General features: G+C 39.7%; 1 protein-coding gene across 1 annotated transcript in view; it reads left to right on the top strand.

Annotated features, from left to right (window-relative positions):
* The first annotated feature begins 2,032 nt into the window (after positions 1–2,032).
* LOC128653317 (mitochondrial glutamate carrier 1) overlaps positions 2,033–21,290 on the top strand; it is an 83,672-nt gene continuing 64,414 nt past the window's right edge. The window contains exon 1 of the mRNA XM_053706531.1: positions 2,033–2,187. The gene's annotated coding sequence lies outside the window, so the exon portion shown is untranslated. The remainder of the gene's footprint in view (positions 2,188–21,290) is intronic.

The following is a 21,290-nucleotide window of genomic DNA, read 5'->3' as shown; positions in this document are numbered from 1 at the left end:
GGTTAGGGGGCTTAGTAATTAAATTAGTTATTTGCGTTGTTGGGGTTTGGCGGATTAGGAGTTAATATTTTTATTAGGATTATTGCATTGTGTGGGTTTGGCGGTTTTGGTATTAATAGTTTTATTAGGATTATTGCGTTGTGTGGTTTTGACGGATTAGGGGTTAATAGTTTTAATAGGGACTTTGCGATGTGGGTGAATGGCGGATTAGGGGTTAATACATTTATTTGGTAGTTTGCGATGTTGGGGTTGGTGGATTTAGGGGTTAATACATATATTAGGGGGATCGCGATGTGGGTGAATGGCGGATTAGGGGTTAATAGTTTAATGAGACATATTGCATTGTGGGGGGTTGCCGGTTTAGGGGTTAATACTTTTATTAGTCCGGATGTGGTGTTTGATGGCGGATACAGGGGGTTTTACATGTCAGGTTTATTTTTGGGAGGCGTGTTAGACTTTTACGGGAGATTTGACATTTTCTTTATTTTCTTAGGCGCCGTCAGTTTCTAACGTGCCGTAAGTTACTGGCAACTCCATAAATTTGTATTTACACTCATTTCTGGACATTGCTAGTTTATCCGACTTACGGCAGGTGAAATTACGGGCGGCGCGGGTTTCAGCTGTTGCGCTGAAGCTTGTGCCGCATATGTAATCTCGCCCCAGGAATGTAAAGTTTAGGAGCAGGACCATTTTTGGTTGAGTATGACAATCTAGTCCATTGTGTGGCTGATCTGGAGTTTAGTGAATATGAGAATGTTCCCTTGTGTGACTGAGCTGAACTCTACTATTACAATTTGTCTTTTGACAACCATGGTGACTATAACAATCTGCCCTTGAGCAACTGAGCTGGACGTTACTGGGAATAATAATCTAATTTATTGATGATTGATTTGCACGTTTTGCTTATTAAAGTATTTATGTGACCACAATGTGATGGAGTTTATGCTCCTAGCTCAGTTACTCAATTGCATATTGTATTTAAAGGGCCATAATACCCAAATGTTTAAACACTTGAAAGTGATGCAGCATAGCTGTAAAAAAAGCTGACTAGAAATTATCACCTGAACATATCTATGTAAAAAAAGAAAGATATTTTACCCCAAAAGTTTCTCAGTAGCCACATCCCATTGTGAAGGACTTCTAAGCAACAAATCAGTATGTCTGTCCCGGGACACCGGAAGGAGCAAACATTCGTGCACACTCATCTTATTTCCCTATTCAGTGTAAGGAAGTTTACAATTAAATCTCATGAGAGTTAAGTGAAATCTCGTGAGATCACAGTAAAAGAGTTCATGACCTCAGCACTGCTGATGCTTATTGGCTGCTGTTCATTTCTTCATTTTTTTTGAGCAGCAGCTGAATTATAACTTTTTACACAGAACTTACTCTGCTGAGCTGAGGAGATTGAGGTAAAATATCTTCCTTTTTTACATAGAGATGCTCAGGTGATATTTTCCTGTCAGCTTTTTACAGTTATACTGCATCAGTTTCAAGTGATTTAGCATATGAGTATTATGCCCCTTTAATATAATGCATGATCCAATAACACCAGGATTCAGCTCAGGTTAACAGGGTAGATTGTTAGTGTCACCCTGCTGTAATCAACCCATTCACTGGGCTGTTGTCACAATATAGGCTACAGCACAGGTACCGTGACATAAAACAGAATCCAGTTCATTCACATGAATCCATATTATCTATGTATGTTTATCTATATACTACAGTCTCTCAGTAAAGGTTCGTGTGTAAAGTTTACGCTATAGCTCTCGCACCGCCGTTGCCATCGCACTATGTCACGCATGACGACAACATGTACAGGAGCAAACACAACCCCCGGCCTATACCCCAACCATAGAAGGTTTGCGACATTATACAGAGCAGTATTCAAATGTGGACATCAGAGAATGAGGGCGTGGTTTAAACGCCGATACTCGTCTGATTGGCTCATCCATCATCTCGCTGAAAGTGGTTGTTCGGCTTTAGACCCTGTGCCTCCGCCTCTTCGCTAGTATTCGTAGAATTTTCCAGAATTGTCCTTCTTACTCTCTGTCCGCCGGTGGCTTCAGTGCCTTTTCTTGTCGCTTCCCTGTCAAAGAAAATTTTCTTTTTTCCCTTTCTCACAAAGTTCCCTGACGTTCGTTCCTCATTTATAGCTCGCTTGTGTTGCTCCTATAAAAGATTCACTGGGTAAGTGTCGGTGTCGCCAGAGTTCTGTGTCTTGTTAAATATCCCCAAGTTGTGTCGCCAATAAATGAACATTTGATGTAAACTCTGTATAAATAGTGAAAAGTCAGGTTTATCTTATACTCAATTACTAGACTTTGTAGGGGCGGATAAATTACTAACTTGCTTTTGATCTTACAGATAACGTTTATAATTTAAAACCAATTGTATCGTCTTTTTTTTTACGTCACTGCCAGAAATAAATCCATTCATTAAATATATTTTTAAACTTCTAAGTCTATTTCACGTTAAATACAACTTCCAAATAGTTGACCCCACTATACTAACAGTTTGGAAGCTCATAACTGTATTCATTATTAAACAAATAGCGGTTACGTTTTTTTTTTCTTCACAGGAAGAACTATGTTTTTGTCGTTACTCTTTATTTTCTGTAGGTGTACTGTGTACATAATTAATGGTGAGGATGAGACTTTAGTGTATGTTAGGAAACAATTTTTGTTGTTTGTTTTTTAACTACTATTTAATTAGCAGGAAATAAATAGATGTGCATATAAAATATCTGTAAACTGTATGAAACGGATATTATAATGCAAAAATGCTTTTGTTTTCATGCAAATTTCAGCATTAATGAGTGTTTCAAAGCTCCAAGCAGGCCTTTGCCTATGTGTTTAACCCCATTTGCAGGGTTTAAACACACAGTTATCACTGGCCAGTAATGCAAAGTTGCTAATGGCTTACAGCATACATTTTTTTTGTATTAGACCTCCAGCTCCTTATTGATTGACAGCGACAAGCATGCCCATGCCTGAAAAACAGGTTTATGCAGAACACCTTTTTGTCTATAAAACAGATTGCTATATGTTGCACAGAAGGGGGTGCTCGCTGAGATATCTTCCTTTTTGTTAAAAGGCCACTAAAGTCAAAATTAAAGTTTCATGATTTAGATGAAACATAAAATAAAAATAAAAAAAATTCCAGTTGGTTTAACATTGAAATTTGCCAGAAATTATTCTACTGCTCATTTCAAATTCAACGTAAGTGCATTTGCATTGTCTTTTTATTGTGTATTTGTCAATTATGAAACTACTGTATTTAGCGGTCCTTTAACCCCTTAATGACCAGCAACCTACCCTGTACGTTGCTGGTCTTTGAATGGGAACTACATAAAAGGGTAATTAATTTTAAAAAAAAATAAGCGTTTCCAAAGCCTTTTTATGACTGAAAGTCCCCATCCTTTACTTTATCATTCCAAATATTGTAACTAAAAAAGTTAAAGTTTACCATCACTTTAAAGCTCGACAGATTATTTAAAAATCTGTTCTAATAACATTTAGACTCTGATATGTAAATTTATTGATTTTTTTTTTTTATAGAAAAATGTTGTAATTACAAAGTCTTTACTGTCTCTTTAACCCTCTCAAAGGGGTTAACCCTTTGATGACAGGGTTAATTTGTCTACATCGGAACAACGTTCCGATGTAAACAAATTGAAATCCTGCGATCGTGAGATTTCAATGATGTGATCGGGTCAGGGAGCGTCCCTATGATGCTAGGCTCGCCCTCCAGACCGTGATCATATTATGAAAGTGCCGTTGGCTTTAGGACAGCTAAACGGTTATGACGTTCTATTTCTTCCTAACGGCGCTAAAGCACAGCACGGTTAGGGCGGAATAAAACGCCATTAAAGGTTAATTAAGTCATGTTCAGAAGCCACAGACCAATTCTAACTGCAAGCAAGAAATAGCTGGTGTGTCAGCAGTGGCTAATTCACAACTACGCCAGTCAACGATTGTGTTCCTCTAGTCTAGGGAGTTGTAGTGTTTATATCTCATGAACATGACATAAAGTTCCATGGTATGTTTGAGAAAAAACAAGACTCCCAATTATCTAAAGGTCTCTGGGCATTACTGTGAAACCTCTGTTGGAATTATCTAAAGGCAGACCTTGTCTCCAGATAGTCTCACTCTTATCCCCTTCACTCTACTCTTGACCATCTTCTCTTGTTACCTTCTTAAACTCCCGTCTCCAAGATTTCTCCAGAATGGCGCCTATCTTATCATCACTCCACAAGAAATGCTTCTTAGAAGTACATTAAATACTAAATAAATGATAGTTAGAATGATGCATTCAAAGAAAAGACTAGTCTGAAAATAACATGTAGATGTATTTGTTAAACCTTAAATCGTTGTTTAAATATTAACAAAATAAGGGTAAAGTTTTAGGGCTAGATTACAAATGTATTGCAAAATATCGCTTTTGAAAAAGCGATATTTGTGCTCCACTGATTAATACCAGCGCATGCAAATGTTTTCTGGTATTGCAAGTTAGCCGCAATTGTTCGCATTACTGGGAAGCAGTACTCTTATAACAGCGCTTCCATAGGCTTCAAAGGGAGCCTCGTTTTCATGCAGTGATACATGTTGGTATTTATCATTGCACTAGCAGTTCTGGTGAACTGGTGCAATGCCGCCCCCTGCAGATTCGCAGCCAATTAGCCGCTAGCAGTGGGTGTCAATCCATCTGATCGTATTCGATCTGGTTGATTTCTGTCCGTGGCCTCAGAGCAGGCGGCCAAGTTATGGAGCAGCGGTCTTTAGACTGCTGCTTCATAACTTCTGTTTCTGGCGAGCCTGAAGGCTCGCCGGAAACAAGGGGCATCAAACTCCATATGTAGCTTGATAAATCGGCCCCTATGTGTCGATTATGCAATTCGACTGTATTTACTGGTCCTTTAATAAATACTACGTTTGGTTTCTTTAAATGCCATACAATTTATTTTGACCACATGTATTCTGTCTTAGAAAAATATTTTGGAATATAGTTTATATTTAAAGTGAAGGTAAAGTTTTACATCCATCAATCATATTTAGAATCCTTTTACTAAGTTAAATCCAGTCGCTAGCTTTTTTTTTTTAAAAAAAAAACATTATTGATTTATGTCATTTTATACTTATATTTTTCTTACGGTTCCCTTCCCAATCTCCTCCCATTCACCATTTCCTGGTTTCTGATACTGTGACGTATAGAGTGGTCCCACCCGCTCTATACGTCTCTACTCAGCTCGTGCACATCGAGCATCGAATAACCGTGCATGCGCATCATGTTTCCTCTTTGTTGCCGTTTTACTTCTGATGCAGTCACAACTATGCCTAAAAAATCAAGTGGATAATGTGCATACGCGAAACGTGAACGCGCGTGCTTGGCAACTGCGATGTACAAACTGTCACGCATGTGCACCTTGAAGCATCCCATGATGACGTAAATTGACGGCCGCCTAACGGCCAAAGAATCAATTGGATGGCTGAACAACGTGATCGTTGTTTATATATAAAAAAAAAAAAATATTTTACGGGTTGATTTTCGGATAGCCGAATAGATGACAATAATATACGATATCGCAGGTAATATAAATATTTAGAAATATTCATGAATGAAAGTTATATTTATTTGGCTTGATAAGTTAAAATATTTAGAATAGACCGTTTTTGTTTACCTTCACTTTAAGCTGTTAAAGGGACACTCAGGTTAAATTAACTTTTCATGATTCAGATACAACATGTAATTTTAAACAATTTTCCAATTTACTTCCATTAAAAAAATGTGCACAGTCTTTTATAGTTACAATTTTTGAGTCACCAGATCCTACTGAGCATGTGCAAGAATTCACAGACTATATGTATATGCGTTTGTGATTGGCTGATTGCTATCACATGGTACAAGGGGAGTGGAAATATACATAACTTTGAAATTTGTTATAAAAAAATCTACTACTCATTTGAAGTTCAGACTAAGTGCTATTCCATTGTCTTGCTATCTTGCATTTGTTGATTATGCAAATCTAATGTGTTGACTGGTCCTTTAAACAGACACTAAACCCTAAAGGTTGCTAGAAGTAATGATTTATTGAAAACAAAGATTACCCTGAGAATAATATGCAGATTTTTGTTTTAATTTATATTAGTTGTATAAACATTTAGGAAATTAGTGTAAAGTTTTAGTTTCATCTTAGTAATGGGTGTTATTAAAGGTTTTTAAAAAAAAATGATTTTCTGATATGATCTCTCCTGCTAAATCCAATTAGGGACATTTGTAAATGAGCTGAAATGTAACAATCTCAGAAGGTTTGTAATCCCTTTAACCATGCTGATTGAAATATACATACATAATTATATGATGTATTGTGTGCATGCACATTAGCCTAGATTCAATACAACTTCCTAAAACTAATATCTCATTTGCGTAACTTCGCCATTCAAAAATTGCAGAGCTCAATATTTGTCACCAGCCCTTGTCAGATCAGCTAGTGGCAAGTTCAGCTACGTTGAAAACAATAAAGCCTCTTCTATACTGCAACCATTTACTTATTGCCATATAGAAAGAGTTCCACTGTCTATGTATACCAGCAACACAAAAAAAAAAACAAAGCGCTAAAAAAAACCCTAATAATAATGAAGCTAGAACATATTACAATAATTCTTAGTATTTACACAAAGGACTAGATTACAAGTTGAGAGCTAAATATCTAATACGCTAAAGCGATTTTGCACTCAACTGAGTATTACTAGCTGTGTGCTGGTATTAAAAGTGAGGTGCATTGTTTGCATTGCACGGAAGCATTGCACTCACAAGAGTGTGCTTCCATAGGCTCCAATATACACACAATATATACACACTTAAACACATAAATATATGTGTGTGTGTGTGTGTGTGTGTGTATATATATATATATATATATATATATATATATACAGAAAACACACAGTTCCCATAGACTGCAATGTAAAGGCACTTTTTAGTGCCGTTTTTTTTTTTTCTAACACCCCACACCCGCCAACTTTAACCTTTAACTCCTCATAACTTCTTATTGCCATTATTATATTAAAAGATAAAGATACTACTATCTTTATCTTTTAATTAAGAACATTACACTTTATTTTAGGGGCAATTGGGGTACATTTAGAAAATTAACCCGAGATCGGATCTCTGGTTTATTTTCTGAGCTCTAATTGCTACCGCCCGAGTTTGCTCATTTACATATGCGCAATAAATTAACGCTCCACTTGTAATCTAGCCCAAAGCGTTTATTATGGAATCTGACCCCAGAATATTTTACTGAAAATAGTATCTAATAATATTTTCTTAGTTCACTAGAAAGTTTTGTTGTGCTACAAGATAGCAATAATGTGTATTGAGGTTTATTTGTAGAGCTAAGCCAGTTACTGCCAATATAGATTTACATTATGTTGGAAAAATACCAGTCCAAATTAGTAAAGGTATTTTTAAACTTCACCTCACTCTTTCTCTGACGATATATGGAATGAATAAGTAAGTTTTTAAACAGTTTTATACTGGATTTTTATATCAGTATCTGTGCATCTTATTCTTTATAGTAGTGTCTATAACATGCAGTTATATGAAAATGGGTGTATACTGTTCTTTTAAAATGATAACAACTAGGGTTGCACCGATACCATTTTTTTAAGACCGAGTACAAGTACCGATACTCTTTTTCAAATACTCACCGATACCAAGTACTGATACTTTTTTTTATGTCATGACAGTTTAACAAGCACAATACAGACTAATGATTTAAGATTGCTTTTTTATAATTATGAACTGTATCTCAAAATACATTTTGAAATAATAAAACAGTTTTATGTGCTGCTTGTCACAAAGTTTACAGAACATGTTTATAAATACAAATATTGCAATAACAAATATTAATGATAACGACAATAAATAACAGCTGCAGCAGCTGGGGCTGGAAAGCTACAATTTAAAGGGTTGATTACTGGATGCAATTGGGTTGTAGGGTGCCTATATAACTCAATCTGACATTTGTACTTATTACAAAGTAATATAATTGATTCTGAAAATATTGGGGAAGGAGTATCCCAGTAATCCCCTTTGAGAAAAAGGGGGCATTTGCATTCTACTGACTTAACAGAAAATAGGGCTGGTCTTCATATTTTTAGGGCTGCTTTTTATTCCCAGTCCAGCCCTGAGTAAGGATGTTCCTCAGAGTACAGTATGTTTTGAGCATAATTGTGCAAGATGAGAACTAGCAGTATAACAGGCAATCTAACAATTAGAATAATTTTTCAAAAGTTAGTGGCAAGTTCTTATTAAGGAACAGAAGCATCTCTGCATGTTCAACTATAAGTCTGTTTCTTCTGTCAGTAAGAACGTTTGACGCTAAGCTGGACAGTCTTTCACTTTTCACACTACTGCATGGGTCAGAAATATATTTTCGGGCCATTAAATCTCAGTTTATTAACTGCCCAGTACTTCCGGGGTTTGTCTGAATGAGGTATAGTAATCTCTCCCAGGTAGGCTTCCAGCTGTAAAGTAGAAGCTTTTGGAGCACTGCTCTGACGTACAATAATACAAATAACAGCAATTTGTATTGGCAGAACAGAAGTGAACAATTTTTAGATACGTCTCCACTCCAGCTTAAAATTAAATGGGAACATGTAGTTTGAAAAACGCCACAAGATGGCGTATGGGTAGGAATTGGAGGTATCGGTTTAAGTATCGGTGCATTTTCACGAGTACAAGTACTCATGCAAATACTTGGTATCGGCACCAATACTAGTATCGGTATCGGTGCAACCCTAATAACAACTGCAAAACAAGTTACTTTATACTAACTTTATGACCAGGACTAGCCTTGTTGTCAGCAGACTAAATCCCTGATTGGCTCCTCCAATGAAGGCAAATGGTGGGTGATGTTTGACTATTGAAAAATAATGGCAACAAAAAGGATGTTAATTTGTTTTATAAACATTAAGACTTGGGTGATATGCTATTCTTTAGCAACACAACAGAAATGTCTTGTAACTACAAGGTGTTTACTGTTCCTTTAAATGTGAAAAATAAAACATTTAATTTCATGTCCTTTTATATTTATCTGGTCCATGAATCTGCAACACTTAATAACTCCTAAAGGACCGATAAACGTAGAAGAATAGCATAATAAATAAATGCATAATAAAAACACAATGCAAATATATACGTACGCAGAGATTACAAGTCACGTGCTGACTGCAGCGTGCTTGCGATATGTTTTTTCTTTAGGCTCCCTCTCTAGCCTCACCAGCCCTTATGTTATTAAATATTATTTAATAACATAAGGACTTGTCAGGCTAGACAGGCTGAAGACGCTCGAGGGAGCCAAAAGAGCAGTGCGCGACTTGTAATCTAGCTTTAGTTTTAATTAAAAATGAGTAGTAGATTTTTCTTTCTAATGACACGGTGAGTCCACGGATCATCAGTAAGTACTATTGGGAATATCACTCCTGGCCAGGAGGAGGAGGCAAAGAGCACCACAGCAAAGCTGTTAAAGGTACATTATACACTCATTTTTTCTTTGCATAAATGTTTTGTAGATGATCTATTTATATAGCCCATAAAGTTTTTTTTTAAAATAAATGTATAGTTTTGCTTATTTTTAAATAACATTGCTCTGATTTTCAGACTCCTAACCAAGCCCCAAAGTTTTATGTGAATACGGTCAGCTACCTTCTCCAGCTTGCTGCTGTTTGTATAAAGGTTCTTTTCATATGCAAAAGAAGGGGGGGGGAGGAGTGTCTTATTTGCTACTTGCAGTGGGCTTTCCAGCTACCTTTTCAACAGAGCCAAACTGACAGCTTCTAAGTAAGTTTTTAAATAGTTTTATACTGGATTTTTATTTCAGTATCTGTGCATCTTATTCTTTATAGTAGTGTCTATTACATGCAGTTATATGAAAATGAGTGTATACTGTCCCTTTAAGTATCACTTCCCTTCCCACAACCCCCAGTCATTCCCTTTGCCTGCATTGCAAGGAGGTGGTAAAGTTTAGGTGTCTGAAAGAAGTTTCTTCAATCAAGAGTTTATTATTTTGAAGCAGAGCAGGTTTGCTCTGTCTTCCTGGGGGTTTAGCCGTAGTCCACGTCAGTCTATTCAGTAGAGCAGTGGTGGCTTTTAAGCATCTGGGAACTTGTGGGGTATAATCCTCACTGCGCCTCCCAAGCTGTTGTTGCTGGCCTATCTTGGAAACCTGAGTAGGATTATTCAGTCTTCCCTTTTTTCCACATGTCCATGTGAGGGAGGAGACCCTCTCAAACCAGGTGAGCTGCCCGGCAGATGTAAATTCAGTTAAGTGCCTAATTTTAATTTCTGGGGACTCAGGAATACATGGCACTTTAACAGTTAAGTGGGACATGGAATACCACTAATCCTATTTAGGGTTAAAGTGAATGTAAAGTTTCATCAAGTAGTGCCCGGTTTTTAAAAATACTATTAAAAACAGGGGCACTTTCATTGATGAAACTTTACATTGCACCATATTTGTAGATCTTACCTCTTTGTCCAGCCTGTCGCAAGCCTCTTCTTACGTCAGCAATGATGATTCCGTAATCCTCCAATCACGGCTCCCCCCCCGGGGGCGGGAAACCTTGCCTAAGGCAACGCTGTGATTGGAGGAAGGCCGAAATCGTCATTTCTAACGTAGGAAGAGGCTTGTGACGGGCTGGCGAATCGCTGGAGCAGCTTTCTAGACGAAGAGGTAAGAATTTATACAAATATGGTGCAATGTAAAGTTTCATCAATGAAAGTGCCCCTGTTTTTAATAGTATTTTTAAAAACCGGGCACTTCTTGATCAAACTTTACATTCACTTTAATAGGATTGACGTAGGCAGTGGATGCAGGATCTGGGGACTATTTTTTTTTTTTTTATTCCGGGTAAATGTGTGTACCATTTTATAAACATACAAGCAAGCAGGTGTTTTACATTATGGAAACCATGATATATCAGTTAGCTCTCCGGTGCGAGAAGTCCGTTGCCGGCTTCACAGTAATGGCGGCCAGGTTGCTGTTTGCGTACGCCCACGATTAGGAAGGCAGACTTTTCTGAGATGGCAAGTTAGTTTGCGCGCCTTCCGGTTTCTCTTCTTTGGTAGTTCTGGATCGGAGTAACATTGCAGCGCCGCTGAGATCGCCTGTGTGTTTGTGATTGTGGCTTTGGGAAGTCGGATCGTGTACAAATACTTTATCCGGTTACCAACAGGACAGGTAAGCACCTCAGCAAAGAGTGCTGAGGTGAAGAGGCTGCCTGAGGTTTTTTATTGTGCTGTTGCTGCGCTTAATAATAAAGATTACATTTAAAGTGACAGTAACGTTTTTGAGAATTTTTTTTTTTTAAGTAAGTTAAAGCAGTTTTTTCATTCATTTGTTGGATTATTGGGTAAGATGGACCAAGAGGCCCTGCAAAACGTTACATGTAGCTTGTGTTTTGACTCCAATGTGGAACCACCAATTTCTTTTTGTCCCTCTTGTATTGAAAGAACATTGCATTACAGGGATAGACTTTTTGATTCTGATCCACCATTAACTAAGGCGGATGCTGTTCAGGGTTCTCCTGTTCAAGTGATGCTGCAGCTTTCTCCTCAAGTGTCCCAAACATTTATCGTCCACACATGTAGTGCCCTGCGCTTTCTCTCACACTCCGGTTGGAGTTACTTTGCACGACATTGCTACCCACATATCTTCTGCGGTAACTGATGCGCTGTCTGCTTTTCCCATGCTGCAGTTAAAGTGCAAGAGGAAATCTAAGGAATCAGTGAGTAAGGTTTCTGACACAGTTGTGGCTATTCCGAATGTACCCTCCCTGAAGTCTGAGGTGGAAGATACTTCAGTAGCATCTGAGGGTGAAATATCAGACTCAGACAGTGTAATTCCTTCTTCTGATGCTGAAATTGTATCCTTCAGGTTTAAGCTGGAACACCTCCGTTTGTTTCTTAAGGAGGTTTTGGCTATCTTGGACGACTCCGACACGACTGTCGTGGTCAATCCTAAGAAGTCTAGTAAGCTAAACAAATACTTTGATATACCTTCCGCGGTGGAGGTTTTTCCTGTACCAGACCGGGCTACAGAGATTATTACTCTGGAATGGGAGAGACCTGGTATCCCTTTTTACAGTGGCAACCTGCAGTGTGTATTGCTGCCGTCACCAGCGCAGCAGCATACTGGTTTGATGCATTGTCTGATTCGATTCAGACAGATACTCCCCTTGAAGAGATCCAGGATAGGATCAAGGCTCTTAAGTTGGCCAATTCCTTTATTACGGATGTTTCCCTACAAGTTATTAAGTTGGGAGCAAAGATTTCTGGCTTTGCTGTACTGACCCTCCGAGCTTTATGGTTGAGGTCCTAGTTTGCAGATGTGTCGTCTAAGCCTTGGTGATTCCCTACAAGGGTAAGACCTTGTTTGGGCCGGGCTTGGCTGAAATTATTTCACACATTACGTTAGGAAAGGGTCATTTCCTCCATCAAAATAAGAGGAATAAGCAGAAAGGACATCAGAGTAATTTTCGTTCCTTTCGAAACTTAAAAGCACATCATGTCCGAGCGATACAAACTAGAGTTCAAGACCTTTCCTCCCAGGGGCAGGTTTCTGCTCTCAAGATTATCTGTAGACCAGCTAAAGAGAGAGGCGTTCTTAAACTGTCCGGGACCTTTCCGACCTGGGAGTAATAGTTTCTGTTCCAATGCAGGATCAGGGTCTGTGATTCTACTCCAATCTGATTGTGGTTCCCAAAAAAGAGGGAACTTTCAGACCGATTTTAGACCTTAAGAGTCTAAACAAGTTCCTCAGAGTACCATCATTCAAGATGGAAACAATTTGTTCCATTCTCCCCTTGGTTCAAGAGGGTCAATTCATGACAACAGTAGATTTTGAAGGATGCGTACCTGCATGTTCCCATCCACAGGGATCATCACAAGTTTCTGAAGTTCGCGTTTCTAGACAAACACTTTCAGTTTGTGGCTGTCCCTTTGGCCTTGCCACAGCTCCCAGAATTTTCTCAAAGGTCCTGGGAGCACTGTTGGCGGTGCTCCGGTTGCGGGACATTGCAGTGGCACCTTATCTGGACAATATTCTTGTTCAGGCGCCATTTTTTCAACAAGCAAACTCCCACACGGAGATGTTATCTTTTCTGCGCTCGCACGGATGGAAGGTGAATTTGGAAAAGAGTTCCTTGATTCCAGCTACAAGGGTAGTGTTCTTGGGAACCATAATAGATTCCTTATCAATGAAAATATTTCTGACAGAGGTTAGAAGAACAAAGCTCTTCGACACTTGCCTTGCCCTTCAGTCCTCTCCTCGGCGTCAGTGGCCCAATGTATGGAGGTAATTGGTCTGATGGTAGCTGCCATGGACATCATTACGTTTGCTCGGTTCCATCTCAGGCCTCTGCAGTTATTTATGCTCAAATAATGGAACAGGGATTATGCAGATTTGTCTCCAAGATTAGAACTGGATCAGGCGACAAGAGATTCTCTTCCTTGGTGGTTGTCTCTGGAACATCTCTCCCAGGGAACCTGCATCCGCAGACCTAAATGGGTGATTGTGACCACGGATGCCAGCCTGCTGGGATGGGGAGCAGTCTGAGGCTCGCTAAAGGCTCAGGGGATATGGACTTGGGAGGAGTTAGTTCTCCCCATAAACATCCTAGAGCTGAGGGCAATCTTCAATGCTCTTCTGGCCTCAGCTTCAGCCCGGTTTATCAGGTTCCAGTCGTACAATATAACGTCAGTGGCTTACATCAACCATCAGGGAGGAACTTGGAGTTCCTTGGCCATGACAGGTAACCAAGATTATTCAGTGGGCGGAGACCCACAACTGCTGTCTATCTGCGATCCACATTCCAGGAGTGGACAACTGGGAAGCGGATTTTCTGAGCAGACAGACCTTTCACCTGGGGGAGTGGGAACTCCAACCGGAGGTGTTTTCAAACATGATTCTCAAATGGGGACACCCGGAGCTGGATCTCATGGCATCTCGACAGAATGCCAAGCTCCCGAGGTACGGGTCAAGGTCTAGGGATCCTCAGACTGTACGGATAGATGCTCTGACGGTCCCTTGGAATTTCAGTCTAGCATACCTATTTCCTCCGTTCGCTCTCCTTCCACGGATCATTGCTCGAATCGAATAGGAGAAGGCGTCGGTGATCCTCATTGCACCGGCGTTGCCGCACAGGATTTGGTATGCAGACCTAGTGGAGATGTCTTCTCTTCCACCTTGGAGACTTCCACTGAGGAAGGACCTTCTACTTCAAGGGCCCTTACTTTATCCAAATCTCGTTTCTCTGAAACTGACTGCTTGGAGATTGAACGCTTAATTCTATCTAAGCGCGAGTTTTCGGAGTCGGTCATTGAGACCTTGATTCAGGCTCGTAAGCCTGTCACTAGAAAGATTTACCACAAGATATGGCGCAGATATCTTTTCTGGTGTAAATCCAAGGGGTTCTCGTGGAGTCAGGATTCCTAGAATTTTGTCCTTTCTCCAGGAAGGTCTGGAGAAGTGTTTGTCTGCGAGTACATTGAAGGGTTAAATATTTTGTTGCATAAACGTCTGGCGGACATTCAGATAAGGTAGTTCTGCGTACTAAGTTAGGTTTCCTTCCTAAAGTGGTTTCTTATAGGAACATTAATTAAGAAATTGTTGTTCCTTCTTTGTGTCCTAACCATTTTTCTTATAAAGAGTGTTTGCTGCACAACCTAGATGTGGTGCGTATGTTGAAATACTATTTACAGGCGACTAAGGATTTTCGCCAGTCTTCTGCTTTGTTTGTCGTTTTCTCTGGGAAACGCAAGGGTCAGAAAGCTACGGCTACTTCTCTTTGTTTGTGGCTGAAGAGTATTATTCGCTTGGTCTATGAAACTGATGGACAGCAGCCTTCTGAGAGAATCAAGGCTCATTCCACGAGGGATGTTTCTTCCTCCTGGGCTTTCAAATATGAAGCTTCTGTGGAACAGATTTGCAAGGCTGCAACTTGTCCTCTCTACACACTTTTTCAAAATTTTATAAATTTGATACTTTTGTCTCGGCTGAGGCTTCTTTTGGGAGAAAGGTTCTTCAAGCAGTGGTGCCTTCTTTTTAGGTTCCCTGTCTTGTCCCTCCCTTATCATCTGTGTCCTCTAGCTTGGGTATTGATTCCCAATAGTAATTACTGATGATCCGTGGACTCACCGTGTCATTAGAAAGAAAACAAAATTTATGCTTACCTGATAAATTTCTTTCTTTCTTGACATGGGGAGTCCACGGCCCGCCCTGTATTTTTAGACAGACAGTTGTTTTTTTGTCATATAATCCTCAGGCACCTCTGCACCTTGTGTTGCTTCCTGTCAGCCTGTGGAAGATAATCTCACCCCTGTAAAGGAGAGAGGGAATTTTTTAGGACCACAACTGCAGGCTTAGGAGTGTAGTGAAAGTATCAGTGATTCTGTGTAGGTGAGGGAAGGCAGCAAGGTTCAGAATCAATAGATACAGTTCACTTTTATTATAAGGATAGGTGTGACAATGGCTGAGACCTCAGAGCCTTAAGCCCCACTCAGTATTGTCAAACTGGTTCCCACATATAAGAACATGCAATTGCAAGTTAAAGTTTTAGACAGACCATATCTAATCTTTATTGGCAACAGACATAGTGTACAACTTTAAGGCAACAATTAAAGCTAATGAGATTTAGGCTGAAGTTAGGTATTGAGAGTGAATAATTAAGAATATAGGTAGAATAGAGCGTTTAAATATGAAGGAAACCTAACTAAGATTCTGAGGCATGTCAGGAGTTATTACTGAATAATCGTAAGTTACTGCGGTATGAGTATGAAGGAAGCGCTTTTGAGACTTACTAGTAGTAGTAATGGGTGAGGTCTGTCCGGACAGAGTGGAGTTCCCCTGCAGAGTTTGGGGAAATTGCAGCGTGTGCGATGGCGTGTGACGTCACCGCTTGCCGGTTCCGGTCCTGTGTTTGGTAGAGAGGTGAGCAGCGTCTGTCTCAAAGGTTGCAAGGAGGTTAGAGGGTGAGAAGCTGGATTCAACAATCAAGCAATTTGGTATGAGTAGGAGGGAAATTTAAACTGCTTGTTGGGGAGGAGTTATGTAAGTGTGAAAAGACACAGCTATACAAAGGATAAGGCAAAGAACTTAGGCAGTTATGACAGGACCCCCCCCCCCCCAAAGATCAACTCCGGGGATCGAGTCCAGGACGATCAGGATAACGTTCATGGAACCTGGCCACCAATCGGGGGGCAGAGAGATTGGAAGCCGGTTCCCAGGAGTCCTCCGAATCAGGGTAGCCCTTCCAATGGACCAGATACTGAAGCTGCCCACGAAAACGTCGGGAGTCCAAGACATCTTGTACCTCATACTCCAGGGTGGCATCCGGTAGATGAGGAAGTAGGGGAATAGAAGGATCATGGTGACGAAGTTGTCTATAAGGCTTGAGGAGAGACACATGAAAGGTAGGATGGGATTTCAGATTTGCTGGTAATGCGAGGGTAACAGCGTTCATATTCACAATTTTTATGATGGGAAATGGTCCAATGAAGCTGGAAGATAATTTCCTGGAAGGAAGGGGTAAATGTAGATTACGTGTTGATAACCAAACATAGTCACCTACTCTATATTTAGGCGAGGAAATCCTTTTTTTATCAAAATGGAATTTATAGCGATCCTTGGCGATGCGAATATTTTCAGCAGTTAGTGAAAAAGATTCACTAATAGTGTTGATGAGGTCATTCACAACAGGACAGCTGTTGCTGTCCATAGAATGCCATTCAAAAGAAGGATGGAAACCATAATTAATGAAGAACGGTGTGAACTTTGTAGAGGAATGGATGGAATTGTTGAAGGCGAATTCTGCGTATGGTAGTAGTTGCGTCCAGGTATCTTGTTTAGCTGAAATGAAACATCTCAAATATTGTTCAATGCACTGGTTTGTCCTTTCAGTCTGGCCATTAGTTTGGGGATGGAAAGAGGTACTGAGACGTCTAGAAATACCCAATGAGTGACAAAGTTGTTTCCAGAATTGGCTGGTGAATTGAGTTCCCCTATCTGAGGTGATACTATTCGGGAGTCCGTGATACTTGAATATATGATGTATCATTAAGGAAATGGTTTCAGAAGAAGTTGGGAGCTTATGGTAGGGCACGAAATGTGCCATTTTACTAAATAGGTCTACGACTACTAATATGGTGTTATTCCCTTCAGAAATAGGTAGGTCGACTATGTAGTCGATTGCTATGTCCTTCCAAGGACGGTCAGGAGTCGGTAATGGGATCAATTTCCCGTAAGGGGGAGTCCTCCCTTTTTTTGTAGTTTCGCAGATTAAGCAGGTTTTAACGTAATCCTCAACATCAGTGAGGCAGGTAGGCCACCAAAAGAATCTGGAGACTAATTCTTGAGTTTTCTTTATGCCCATGTGTCCAGCAGATGGAGAATCATGTAAAGTTTTTAAGACTGTTGCTCTGAGACTGTTGGGTACATAAATTTGTTGTTGATAATAATACAACCCATCCGAGTGTAAATCCAAGACCTGTAATGGTTTATTTGAGTCAGCCTGTTGTGCTGATTTGAACTGAATGTTTTGTTCTGTAGTTAAAGCTAAGAATCTGTCAAGAGGAATTAGAGGTGAAAGGTTTGGATGTGACACTTGGTCCACCAAGTGTCTTGAAAGGGCATCAGCCTTCTTGTTCTTGTTTGCAGGACGGTAGGTGATAAGATAATTAAATCTAGCCAAGAATAGGTTCCATCGGACCTGTCGTGCGCTGAGAGTCCTATTAGATTGTAGGTATTCTAGATTTTTGTGATCCGTGTAAATCAAGATTGGAAGAAGGGTCCCTTCTAGAAGGTGTCTCCATTGTTCCAATGATGTTTTGATTGCTAACAGTTCTTTATCACCTATTGGGTAGTTTATTTCAGCTGAATTAAGAATTCGTGAATAGAAGGCAACAGGATGCAGAGGATCTTTTGGAGTCTGCCTCTGTGAGAGGATTGCTCCTAAAGCATAATTAGATGCATCCACCTCCAAAATGTACTGCAACTCAGAATTAGGGAATTGGAGGATAGGGGCCGTAGTGAAAGCTTTTTTTAAGAAGTTGAATATTTCTTCTAAATCATCGTTCCATATGAAGTGTGTGTCAGATTTGGTCAGGTTAGTTAATGGTCTAGTCAAGTCAGCAAAATTTTTAATAAACTTTCTGTAGAAATTGGCGAAACCCATGAACCTTTGTATATCCTTTTTACTTTTTGGGGTAGGCCAATTTTGAATTACCGATATCTTATCATTATCCATCTGGATACCTTGGGGTGATACAATATAACCTAGGAATTTAATTTCTTTGGAGTGAAATAGGCATTTTTCTAGTTTAACATAAAGAGAATTCTCTCGTAACCGTGTTAATACTAGGGTGACATGTTTGATGTGTTCAGTAAGTGAGGTAGAGAATATGAGTATGTCATCCAAATATATTACCATAAATAAATCCAAAAAATCCTTGAAAATATCATTTATGAAGTACTGAAAGGTAGCCGGGGCATTACAGAGGCCAAATGGCATCACAGTATATTCAAAAAGGCCGTAACGTGTACGGAATGCTGTAAGCCATTCATGACCCTCCTTTATTCGTACCAAGTTGTAAGCCCCTCTTAGATCTAATTTAGTGTATATAGTAGCATTTTGTAATCTATCAAGGAGTTGAGGAATTAAAGGCAGTGGATAGCGGTTTTTTATCGTACGCTTGTTTAACTCTCTGTAATCAATAATGGGTCTTAGGGATTGATCTTTATTTTTAACAAAAAAGATACCAGCCCCAGCTGGGGAGGTGGAAGGACGTATAAAGCCTTTCTTCAAATTATCTGCCAAATAAGTTTTTAGATGTTGTAACTCAGGATCAGAGAGGGGAAATATATGGCCGTAAGGTATATCAACTCCTGGTAGGAGATCTATAGGGCAGTCATAAACCCTATGAGGGGGTAGATTCTCTGATTCTTTTTTGTCAAAGACATCAGCAAATGTTATGTATTCCTTGGGGATTTGTAAAGGAACATCAAGTAAAATTTGTTCATGATGGAGACACAAATTTTTACAATAAGGAGAATCAAAGATGACCTGTGAAGTTGACCATTGTATAGTGGGATCGTGTTGTTTAAACCAACTGATACCAAGTATAATGGGATATAGAGGTGAGGGTATAACATCAAAAGTAAGAAACTCTGTGTGTTGGTCATGTGTGGTAAGCCTTAAAGGTATGGTGTGGTATAAGATGGGTCCTGATGTAATTTCATTACCATCAATAAAACGAAGTACACTAGGCACCATTTTCTTAACTAGTGGAATTTTATTTACAATAGTGAATTGGTAATCTATATAATTGTGGCTGGCACCAGAGTCAAGGATTGCTTGTGAGTTGAGTCTTTGCTGATCCCACTGTAATAAGATAGGAAGGGAGCAATGATTAGATTGTGTTTGTTTAGCAGATAAACATATACTTGTGGTGTTCATCTTACCCTTCCTACGCTGTAATTGAGAGCAGTCCTTTACAGAGTGATCGATCCCTCCACAATACATACAGAGATCTAAAGCTTTTCTTCTTAATTTTTCCTGTAGAGTTAATGGACCTCTGATGAACCCGAGTTCCATAGGGATTTCAGAGGCTTTTGTAGTTGTCTTAGGTGGATGCATAGTAGTAACTGTTTGTTTAGTGGATGTTTCTAAGTGTGACTTTTCTGAGCGTCTCTCTCTGATGCGTCTGTCTAATGTGATGCTAGCATCTATTAGGAGTTCTAAAGTCTCTGGGAGGGGTTGTCTGGCTAGCTCATCCTTGAGAGTATCTGAGAGGCCTAGGCGGAATTGATTGCGCAAGGAGAGGTCATTCCACTGTGTATCAGGGGACCATTTCTTAAACTCTGCGATGTAGTCCTCCACAGGCCTTTTATGTTGTCTCAGAGACCTCATTGCTGTCTCAGCAGACAGCTGTTTGTAGGGGTCATCATAAAGCTGTCCCATTGCTTTAAAAAACTGATCAAATGAGTACAGCAATGGGTCATTGGTTTCAAAAAACAAATTAGCCCATATACGTGGTTCGCCACGCAGATAGGAGATTGTGGTGAGAACCTTCAAATGATCATTGAAGTATGTTTTGGGTTTTAATTGAAAATATAAGGAACATGAGTTTTTGAATTCCCTAAATTCTGAACGAATACCACTAAATGTTTGTGGGGGATTAGGTTGGGGTTCACTAGAACTAATACGTGTAGTGAGGGTATCAATTTTTTCATTGATGTATTGCTTTAGGGCAGAGTTTTCTAATTGTAGTGTATTTAACCCTGTTGTAAGGTTATCTACAGTTTGAGTTAATTTCTCTACATGAGATAATAAGGCTGCTGGGTCCATAGTATTGGCTTGATTGTTATTGTCAGCCTGTGGAAGATAATCTCACCCCTGTAAAGGAGAGAGGGAATTTTTTAGGACCACAACTGCAGGCTTAGGAGTGTAGTGAAAGTATCAGTGATTCTGTGTAGGTGAGGGAAGGCAGCAAGGTTCAGAATCAATAGATACAGTTCACTTTTATTATAAGGATAGGTGTGACAATGGCTGAGACCTCAGAGCCTTAAGCCCCACTCAGTATTGTCAAACTGGTTCCCACATATAAGAACATGCAATTGCAAGTTAAAGTTTTAGACAGACCATATCTAATCTTTATTGGCAACAGACATAGTGTACAACTTTAAGGCAACAATTAAAGCTAATGAGATTTAGGCTGAAGTTAGGTATTGAGAGTGAATAATTAAGAATATAGGTAGAATAGAGCGTTTAAATATGAAGGAAACCTAACTAAGATTCTGAGGCATGTCAGGAGTTATTACTGAATAATCGTAAGTTACTGCGGTATGAGTATGAAGGAAGCACTTTTGAGACTTACTAGTAGTAGTAATGGGTGAGGTCTGTCCGGACAGAGTGGAGTTCCCCTGCAGAGTTTGGGGAAATTGCAGCGTGTGCGGTGGCGTGTGACGTCACCGCTTGCCGGTTCCGGTCCTGTGTTTGGTAGAGAGGTGAGCAGCGTCTGTCTCAAAGGTTGCAAGGAGGTTAGAGGGTGAGAAGCTGGATTCAACAATCAAGCAATTTGGTATGAGTAGGAGGGAAATTTAAACTGCTTGTTGGGGAGAAGTTATGTAAGTGTGAAAAGACACAGCTATACAAAGGATAAGGCAAAGAACTTAGGCAGTTATGACACTTCCTTTCTCTCCTTTTCCTTTGGTCGAATGACTGGGGGTTGTGGGA

Source organism: Bombina bombina, chromosome 3, assembly GCF_027579735.1.
Source record: "Bombina bombina isolate aBomBom1 chromosome 3, aBomBom1.pri, whole genome shotgun sequence".
NCBI lineage: Eukaryota > Metazoa > Chordata > Amphibia > Anura > Bombinatoridae > Bombina > Bombina bombina.
This window is presented reverse-complemented; position numbering and strand designations above follow the sequence as displayed.